Source organism: Myotis myotis, unplaced genomic scaffold (assembly GCF_014108235.1).
Source record: "Myotis myotis isolate mMyoMyo1 unplaced genomic scaffold, mMyoMyo1.p scaffold_m19_p_4, whole genome shotgun sequence".
Lineage (NCBI taxonomy): Eukaryota > Metazoa > Chordata > Mammalia > Chiroptera > Vespertilionidae > Myotis > Myotis myotis.
The window spans coordinates 103673706-103683805 of NW_023416346.1; the positions used below are offsets into that span (position 1 = coordinate 103673706).

The 10100-nt window shown below is 49.0% G+C and overlaps 1 pseudogene; it reads right to left on the reverse strand.

The window, feature by feature from the left end:
* Positions 1-2073: 2073 nt before the first annotated feature.
* Positions 2074-4287, reverse strand: LOC118653541 (annotated as a pseudogene).
* Positions 4288-10100: the final 5813 nt, after the last annotated feature.

Genomic DNA, 10100 nt, shown 5'->3' on the forward strand with positions numbered 1-10100 from the left:
ACAATTTTCTATTTACTGCTCACTTGGCTAGTGTGTCTCTCTCATTTTAACATAAGTCAGAATTCACCATGAGTGCCTCACTGTGTATGGACAATTTGATTCCACAATATCTGTAAATTTTTAGCACCTATTGCTAATAAAACTTTCTGAATGAGCTTCTGCTTGGGTTCATCAATGTGTTATGTATTTTACCAACTATGAAGTAAATATTTATATATACTCCTCTTGGTTTTGATTGTGTTAGGAGTATTATATTTTCATTTCAATTATTCATTAAAAATAACCATAAATAAATGAATTACCTAAAAGGATCTTGTTGCCCAGCCGATGTGGCTCAGTGGTTGAGTGTAGACCTATGTATCAAGAGGTCATGGTTTGATTCCTGCTCAGGGCACATGCCCGGGTTGCTGGCTCGATCCCCAGTGTGTTTGTTGGGGCGGGGGGTACATGCTGGAAGCCCCCGATTAATGTTTCTGTGTCATCATTGATGTTTCTCTCTCTTCCTCTCCCTCTCTGAAATTCAGTAAAAGTATATTAAAAATTATGCCAGCTACAACTTGGGATGAATTCCAAGATAATCGTGCATAATGAAAGAACTATCGCTCCGATAATACTCAATTTATAATGCATTATGACAATTATTTTGTTAAGCACAACTTGTAACCCGTAGCCGAAGTAATTTTATGCATTTTTTTTTTTGAATTGTCCATGGCTACCTTTGCACTACGACATGAGAATTTAGGAATTATCACAGAGATCATATGGCCTGCAAGCCTAAAATATTTCCTATCTGATTTTTTACAGTAAAATTTACTCTCCCCCTGATCTAGAAGGAAAATATATTCATACATATATTAAATCAATTATTCCACTCTTTAGCTGAACAGAAGATAATACATTCTCATCTATGGAATTGAATAAAGTAAAATATTTTTATAAAATTAACTATTTAGTTAGACCTTTCTGAACACTTTTCAAATCTGCCTATGACTTTTAATATTCTTAGGGTCAAAAATCCCTGAGGCATATCATCATATTTATGATAGTCCCTGTTTCTTGTAATATCTCTCCATGAGATGACTTGTCATACAGAGATTTCCCATGACTACAAAAATGTGGGTGTTAAATGTGAGGTAAAGCAGCCTGAACATGATAAAGACAGACTAACTTTCTTTCCACTGAAATGGCTAATTAATTCAATGGGATGTCCACAAAGGTAGGTTGGCCAGGAAACATTGATTGTATGTCACATATATATTCCAACCCTACACTCAAGACCCATGGGGCCAAAATTAATTTATTTAGGGTATTGTGCTAAGGAGTCGACCATTCACCTCCATGAAGTAATTTCCTGGGATATTCTTCTGCTTTCCCAGACTACACAGGGCACAAGACTGAATGTTTTCTTTGGTGCCTAGGGCTGCTGCTTGTCCTCTACAGCCCAGGACAACAGCAAGGCACTGCTCTTTGCAGTCCTCCGAGCCAATCAAGTGTCAGGAAAAAGGTTTCTACAAAGAACACACATTCTCCTCAGCTGCCACAGGGTGGGGGCACAGTGTCTGCTTAAGGCCAGTCCCTGGAAGCAGAATGGGGAGGCTCAGGGAAGGGCAGAGGTTCCAGGAGAACACATGAGGTCTGGATTTCAGGAAGTGAGCTGGAAAGTTTCTCCCACAGACTCAACTTAATAAAAGGGGCCACCTGGCGCTAATACTCAGTGTGAAAAGCAGCTTTCAAGCAGGGGGAGATCTCAGTCAAAAGCACAGCTAGCATTTCTGTTTGATTTTGGGGGGATGGGCTGAAATAGGCCTGTACCCATTAAACTTCCTGAAATGAACACCTAGACCACAGGCTGTATAACCATCAGGCTTTAAGGGTCTATGTAGAGTGGGATGTTGTCCAATGGAAGTCCTCCTAGGGGCAGAGCAGGCAGCTCACAGGGTGTCTTTGGAAAGGATGACACAGGGAGAAACAGTACTGACAGACACACAGAGTTACAGACACCAGGAACCGGAAGCCACGTGACAGAGCCTCTGGATAAATTATGGTTCTTTCTGTGCAGATATAAAATGGGCATTATTGAAAGTCATAGGACAGCTCAGGGCAGGGGTGGGGGTGTGTGTCAAGAATTCTTTGAATATCTCCTCCCTGGCCTACTTGCACCTGGAATGGTGCTCTGCCAGGAGGGGCTGCAGAACATCCACGAGCTCCTTCTAGAGCTCCCAGGTGAACATGGCTCCACTGCTGTAATCATTCCTGATCTGTTCCAGCTTGTCCTCATCCTCGAGGAAGAAGGTCATGTACGTGAAGGACACGTCCAGGTGGCCATTTCCCCCAAACTGCCTGTGCTCCTCCATGATGTGTCTCCCTCCATAAAACACATACTTGTTGACCTTGGTCTTGATCTGCTTGGCAGTGTCTGTGAGGAAGTGGGCCAGTTGGGGTCACTGGCACTCCTTTGGGTCTGAGTCCCCTGCAGGGAGGGGAAGAAGGTCAAGTGCAGCAGGATGGTTTAGGATAGAAGATCCTGGGTGTGACATCTCTTGTCATCCTGAAGTAAGGATCCTGGTTGATGGCACAGGGGCTGAGGCCCTGGATGTCCATCTCGCTCCCGAAGTTCTGTGGGAATGAGTTACTGAAGAAGGGAGCAGCCTGGATGGCAGGAAAGCTGATCTTCCCCTTGCAATCACTGTCTGAAAAGCCAAAAATGCCTTTCACTTGGTTGAAGGTCACGTGCTTCTGATCTTCACCATGTTCTTGTAGAAGTCTGTGCTCACCCCCATGTAGTCGAGGTCAGAGAAGATGGGCTTGTTGATGTGAAAGCTGTAGGTGATGATGTCCTTGGCATTTTCCATGGAGTAGCCATACGCCTGGTGCAGGGTCAGGTCTTCCACAGGTACTTCTAGTCATCTGCCATCTGGATGAGCAAGAGCTCATTAAACATGTCCTGCAGCCACTTTTTGAAAATTAACAGGATGTGGTAGCCTACATGCATGGCTTTGGAAGAGGGGCCCCTGCCCATATACAAGTGAAACAGCTTCTTGTTTTCATAGGCATCGAGGACTTGGTTCATGTCTCTGTTTGAGAAGAAGGTGCATCTGTGCAGGAAGCAGTGCAGTCTCTGGCTCCTGGTTTTCTCTATTCTGTTTATCAGCTCTTGGTCAATGTTACTGCTTCCAAACAGAACAATGAGCTTGTCATAGTCACTGCCTTTTGCACTGTTCTTCTGTTCAGTTCAGGGGTCCACAAAATCCATTTCAGCTTCCATGGCACCTGGACCACTAACCCAGGTGCAAGGCTCTCTGGAAGGCGGTGGCCTTGTAGTTCTCCCCCGTGGCCACATTGTAGCTCATTTTTAGCAATAACAGCCTCTTCACTGCAGAATCAATTTCATCCTGGGCTGCGGGGGGCACTGAAGAGGTGGCCAGTGGAGTAGCTGAGATCTCTGTGCAGCTGGGCTCTTCTTTTATAGTCTTCCCCCTCTTACTGTTTCCTTTTTTAAGCCCCTTTCTTCTCTTTTCTTCTTGTTCACCCCACCCTGCAGCTATTTGCAGTAAGAATTTCTTAGAAATCAACCAGTTTCTCACAAATACTTGAGCCTCTTGACCAATTCCTCATGAGACAGTCCAATCAGGAGTTGGCTGTGAGTGTGTGTGTTTGGGGGAGGGTAGGTGTAGAGACCAATGAAACCCACTCTAAATTCAAACTATTAGCTGGTCATTGCATCATTAGCTGGTCATTAGCCACCCCACACTGCAAGCTGGCCTCCATTTAACCTCCCCACTCACTTCCCATCTCACATCCTTAGTCTCAGTATGAGAACTGAGTTTTCATTTGTCCTGATGGGAAGAAAGACAGACTCCAAGTGCCCTGCAGGTATTTTACACTAAGGCAATGTTGTGAAAGATCAGTTCTGGGGTCACAGGGACCTGAATTTCCAAAGACAGCTTTGACTTTTTAAAAAATATATATTTTTATTCATTTCAGAGAGGAAAGGAGATGGAGTGAGATGAAAACTTCAATGATGAGAATTATTGATCATGTGCCTCCTGCACACCCCCTACTAGGGATTGAGCCCATAACCTGGGAATATGCCCTTGACCAGAATCAAACATGGGACCCTTCAATCTACAGGCCAATGCTCAATCCACTGAGCCAAACTGGTTAGAGCTGGCTTGTTACTTTTCTTTTTATTGCTGAAAGTATTATACATGTCCCTTTTTTTACCCCTAGTGACCTCTCCCAGCACCTTACCCCCAAATCCTTCACTACCCCATTGTCTGTGTCCATGGGTTATGCATATATGCACATGAGTTTAGTGGTTGAATTCTTCCTCCCTCCACCCTCTCCTTCTTTCCCTCTGAGGGTTGCCAGTGTGTTCCATGTCTCTTTGACTCTAGGTCTATTTTCTCATCACTTTATGTTCTTAGTTATTTTTCACATATGACTGAGATCATATGATATTGATCTTTCTCCCACTGGCTTATGCAAATTAACCGGCATCTTTGTTGGATTAATTTGCATACTCATCCTGATTGGCTGGTGGGCATAGCAGAGTGACGCCAATTTGCATGTTTCTCTTTTATTAGTATAGACTAGAGGCGTGGTGCACAAAAATTTGTGCACTGGCGGGGGGGGGTGTCCCTCAGCTCCACTTGTGCCCTCTCACAGTCTGGGACCCCTTGCGAGATAATGACCTGCTGGCTTAGGCCTGCTCCCGGGTAGCAGAGGGCAGGCCCCATCCCTAGGTGCACCCCCCGGTTGGGCTCAGAGTAGGGCTGATTGGGGAGTTGGGGCACCACCCTCAGTCACGATCAGGGTAGGGCCAATTGGGGAGTTGAAGTGCCACCCCCTGTCACAATCAAGGCAGGGTCAATGGGGAGGTTGCGGCTTCACCCCCTCTCACGCACAGAGCAGGGCCCATCAGGGGCATTGGGGCTCCGTACCCTGTCACACACAGAGTAGGGCTGATCAGGGGGTTGGGGAGCTCCCCCCGTCAATCACAGAGCAGGGCCGATAGGGGAGTTGGGCCACCACCCCCTGTCACACACAGAGCAGAGCAGATCAGGGGGTTGGGGAGCTTCCCACTATCAGGCATAGAGCAGGGCCGATCAGGGGGTTAGGGCGCCATCCCCTGTCATGAACAGAGCAGAGAGGAGTGGGAGTTGTGGCCCCGCCCCCTGTCACACACAGAGCCGCAGGGTAATCTGGGGGTTTGGGGGCTGCCCCCTCTCACACTGCTCCAGGGGCCAGGAGGCCTCGCGGCTCCACTGATCAAAGTGCTGGGAGGCCTCACGGCTCTGCTTGTCACCAGGGCAGTGAGGTCTCGCTGCTCAGCTGATCCTGGTGCTAGGAGGCCTTGCAGCTCTGCTGATCCCGAGTTCGGGAGGCGTCATGGCTCCGCTGATCCCGGGTTTGGAAGGCCTCGCCGCTCCACTGATCCCGTTGCTGGGAGGCATATTACCCTTTTACTATATACTATAGAGGCCTGGTGCATCGGTGGGAGCTGGCTGGTTTGCCCTGAAGGGTGTCCGGATCAGGGTGGGGGTCCTGCTTGGGTGCCTGGCCAGCCTGGATGAGGGGATGGTGGCTTTTTTCAGTTAGTCACACCACCTACAGGGTGGGTGTCCCCACTGGGGTGCCTGGCCAGTCTGGGTGAGGGGCTGAGGGCCGTTTTCAGGCTGTCTGGTGACTAAAGCTCCCAACCTCTCCTTTTTTTCTTTTTTTTTTATTCTGGGATTTATTTACTTTCTATGGCTGTCACTGCAGCTGAGAGCCAGCTTTAGCTCTGAGGCTCGGCTCCAGCTCTGAGACCTTGGCTGGTGACCGCAGGTATCTGGTTTGTTTGGCTTCTATAATTGGAACACTGTTGCAAATCCAGCTTGGCCGGCTGGTTGAAAGCATGGTGTTTGTTTAGCTTCTATAATTGCAACATTGTTTCTTAGAGTGCAGCTCAGAGGCCAGCAGTGGCAGGTGGGGAACCTTGGCTTCCTCCATCACTGGAGCAAGCAAGCCTCCTGTTCGCTTCAGCTGCCTGGCTGCCGGCCGCCATCTTGGTTGGCAGTTAATTTGCATATCGCTCTCATTAGCCAATGGGAAGCGTGTTGGAGGTACGGTTAATTACCATGTTTGTCTATTATTAGATAGGATAAAAAAACCAAGTGACCAAAATGACCAGTCACTATGACATGCACTGTGGCTGGCCAACCGGCCTGATCAGGGGTGGTGCTGACCAGTCAACCTCTCACGTTCCCTCCCCTGGGCTGGCCCAGCCCCAATTAGCCTGATTGGGGCAGGCTGGCTGGACCCCACCCATGCATGAATTCATGCACCGGGACTCTAGTCCTATCTAATAAAAGAGAAACATGGTAATTAGCGTACATCCGCTACGCTTCCCATTGGCTAAACAGGGCGATATGCAAATTAACTGCCAACAAAGATGGCGGTTAATTTGCATACAGAGGCGCAATGATGGGAGGCGATAGGGAAAGGATGGTGATTTGAAACACAGGCGGCAGGCAAGAGCCGGGAGGCACCCCGGCCCTGAGTTGGAGAACCGGCTGTCTTTGCCCGCCCCCCTGCCGGTGATCGGAGAAGCCAGAGCGGAGCATGGAAGAGGCCGGTGCCCGCCTCTTCCCTGGTCGCCCCTGCCAGGAATGAGCAACCGGAGATCCCACAGCAGGAAAGGGGGGCCTGCAGCCAGCCCCCCTGTGCGCCTGCCCCTGGGTCGCTGCAGCGATCAGGGAGCAGGAAAGAGTGTTCTCTAGCCAGCCCCCATGTGCGCCTTCCCCTGGGTCACCATGGCTATCACAGAGCAGGAAAGGGCAGCCTGCAGCCAGCCCTGTGTGTGCCTGCACCTGGGTCACCATTGAGATCCCTGAGCAGGAAAGAGCGGCCTCTAGCCAGCCCCCCTGTGCACCTGCCCCTGGGTCTCTGCAGGTATCATGGAGCAGGAAAGGGCTGTCTCTAGCCAGCCCCCCTGTGCGCCTGCCCGTGGGATCGCAGCTGCGATCACGGAGCAGGAAAGGGGGGCCTGCAGCCAGCCCACGTGTGCCCCTGCCCCTGGGTCACCACTGCGATCCCACAGCAGGAAAGGGGGGCCTGCAGCCAACCTCCGTGTGCGCCTGCCCCTGGGATTGCCGCAGCGATCATGGAGCAGGAAAGGGGGCCTCTAGCCAGCCCCCCCTGTGCACCTGCCCATGGGATTGCCCCGGAGATCATGGAGCAGGAAAGGGTGTGAAGTATGGTACCTATTTGCTTTGTTTAACAATGGACAGGTTACTTTGATTTTCTAAATTGTATAAGTCATCCCATTCGATTGAATGCCTTATCGATTGAATGACTATTCCATTGATTGTTATCATACTGGTCTTAGAGAGCACATTCTTCTGTACCTGGGAAACAGGACAGCACAATTACCCTAATTGTTTTAGTGGCCACAGGTGGTGCGTTCCAGCTGACTTAGTGGTCCCGAGACCAGGACAGCACAATTACTCTAAACTGTCCTGACAACTCAGTGGTCGGGAGACCCAAGGGCTCTAGATAATGTATATCTGTCAATTCAGTGACCCTGAGACCCGAAACTGTAATTAACATGCTTAATTCTGCTTCTGTAATCTGCTTTTTTGGGAAAAAGGTGCCACATTCCAAACCCTGGGATGTAATCAATACCTCTGTGATTTTTGCCTATATAAGTCTGGTTTTGCCACCAACTTAGGGCTATGAGATTTGGGAATGGCCCCTCATAGTCCCGGATTGCAATAAATGTGACTCTTTAATTCGACTTCTTGAGGCGTCCTTCTGTGATTCGTGGGGTACGTTGCAACAGGTGGCCTGCAGCCAGCCATGTGTGCGCCTGCACCTGGGTCACCACTGCGATCCCCGAGCAGGAAAGAGCGGCCTCTAGCCAGCCCCCCTGTGGGCCTGTCCCTAGGTTGCTCTGGCGATCCCACAGCAGGAAAGGGCACCCCCCCTGGCCACAACTCAAGGGAGAGTACAACATGCAGTGGAGGCCAGGAGCCTGAGAGATCAACAGAGAGGGGCGCCTCCCAGGTGTGGCTGGGGGCAGGCCCCCATCAGACAGACAGACAGACACACACACACACACACACACACACACACACACACACACACACACAAGGGACGCCTGCACCGAGCCTCTGCTGCCAGACTGTGGCCATCAGTAGGACATCTACTGAGGGCTCCCGCACTGAGGAGCAGGCTTGGCTGAGGGAACCCCATCCCCCAGTGCACGAATTTCGTGCACCGGGCCTCTAGTGTATATATATAATTAAGAACAATGTCAAAAAGTTTACTGACTATCTTTCTTCTAGGAGTTTTCTGGTTTTGCACCTTATAGTTAACTCTTTAATCAGTTTTGAGTTTATTCTGATAGTGTAAGAAAATGGTCTAGTATCATTTTTGCATGTATTTGTCCAGCTTTCCCAGCACCATTTATTGACTAGAGTGATGGCGAACCTATGACACGTGAACTCATTTTTTAGTTGATTTTTCTTTGTAAAATGACATTTAAATATATAAAATAAATATCAAAAACATAAATCTTTGTTTTACCATGGTTGCAAATATCAAAAAATTTCTATGTGAAACACCACCAGAGTTAAGTTAGGGTTTTTCAAAATGCTGACATGCCAAGCTCAAAAGGTTCGCCATCACTGGACTAGACTGTGCTTATCCCATTGTATGTTCTTCCCTCCTTTGCCATAGATTAATGGCCCGTATACGTGTGAGTTTGTTTCTGGGTTATTCCGTTTCATTGAGCTATACATCTTTTGCCATTACCATTTTGTTTTGATTACTAGGGGCTTGTAGAATAGTTCTATCAATGGTAGCATGATACCTTCAAGTTTGTTCTTCTTTCTCAAGATTACTGTGGCTATTTGGGGTCAAAATTTTTGGATTATTTGTTCCAGTTCTATGGTAAATGGCATTGGTATGTTGATATTGATTGTGTTGAATCTATATATTCCTTTTGGTACTATGGACATTTTTTACATTAATTGTTCCTATCCATAAGAAACAGTATATGCTTTTATTTATTTGCTTCCTCTTCAATTGCATTCTTCAGTGTCTTATTATTTTCAGAGTTCAGACATTTTACCTCTTTGGTTAAATTTACTGGTAGGTGTTTTTGATGCAATTGTAAATGGGATGTTTTCTTAATTTCTTTTCTGATGTTTCATTATTGGTACATAAACATACTATGGATTTCTGAATACTAATTTTTTATCCTATAACTTTACTAAATTCATTTACCAGTTCTAATAGTATTTTGATGGAATCTTTAGGATGTCAGCCTTGAGACCATGGGAACGGTACCCTTGTGGACAGACAGGGCGGGAGGAATGTGTTTCGGGCTGTGCTGAGAGATGGAGAGGAGACAGAGTAAAGGGCGGGAAGGCAAGTTCACAGGAGGGAAGATGGGAGGGTGAGAGTCAGTGAGGCTGTGGAGGCCGGGCTCTGCCGGCAGAGAGGGGGGCCTTGATGGTGAACAGGAGGAAGTGGAGGTCGCCGGCGTCACCAGGCCGAGGACGGGGGACAGGCTGTGGGAACTGTGGGTGCGGACGCTGACGTCATTCTGATGAAGCTTTGGGATTCATGCTGAGGCAACAAGGATACCACAAAAGGGCTGGGCGGCAGTTAAGGAAACAACCACATCAGGACCACATTCACACAAGTTGCTCCGAGAAACCAAGTGCGGTTGACGTCCTGGCAGCGGTCGCACTTGTCCTCATGGGTCACTCTTTAAAATGCCATGAAGGCCAGGGCCCAGCATGAGACGGGCATGGAATCCGGAGAAGGTCAGCGCTGCCCGCCTCCTCGGGGCCCCCTCACGCCCCGCTGTGAGGGGCCCCCAGCCCCTCCCACAGGCCCCTGAGTAACGGTCACTGCTTCGGGTCCTCTCAGAGCCAACCGCCACCACCAGCGGCCCGCAGCCTTCTGCGTGTCTTGTCGCTGCAGCCGCCTGAATCCAGTGCCCTGCCCTCACCCAGGACCTACGGAGACCCCAGCCACCTACACCTGTTACCGGCCGGCCTCCTCCACTCCGCCTCGGCCTCCAACCCGCTCCTGCACCTGCAGAC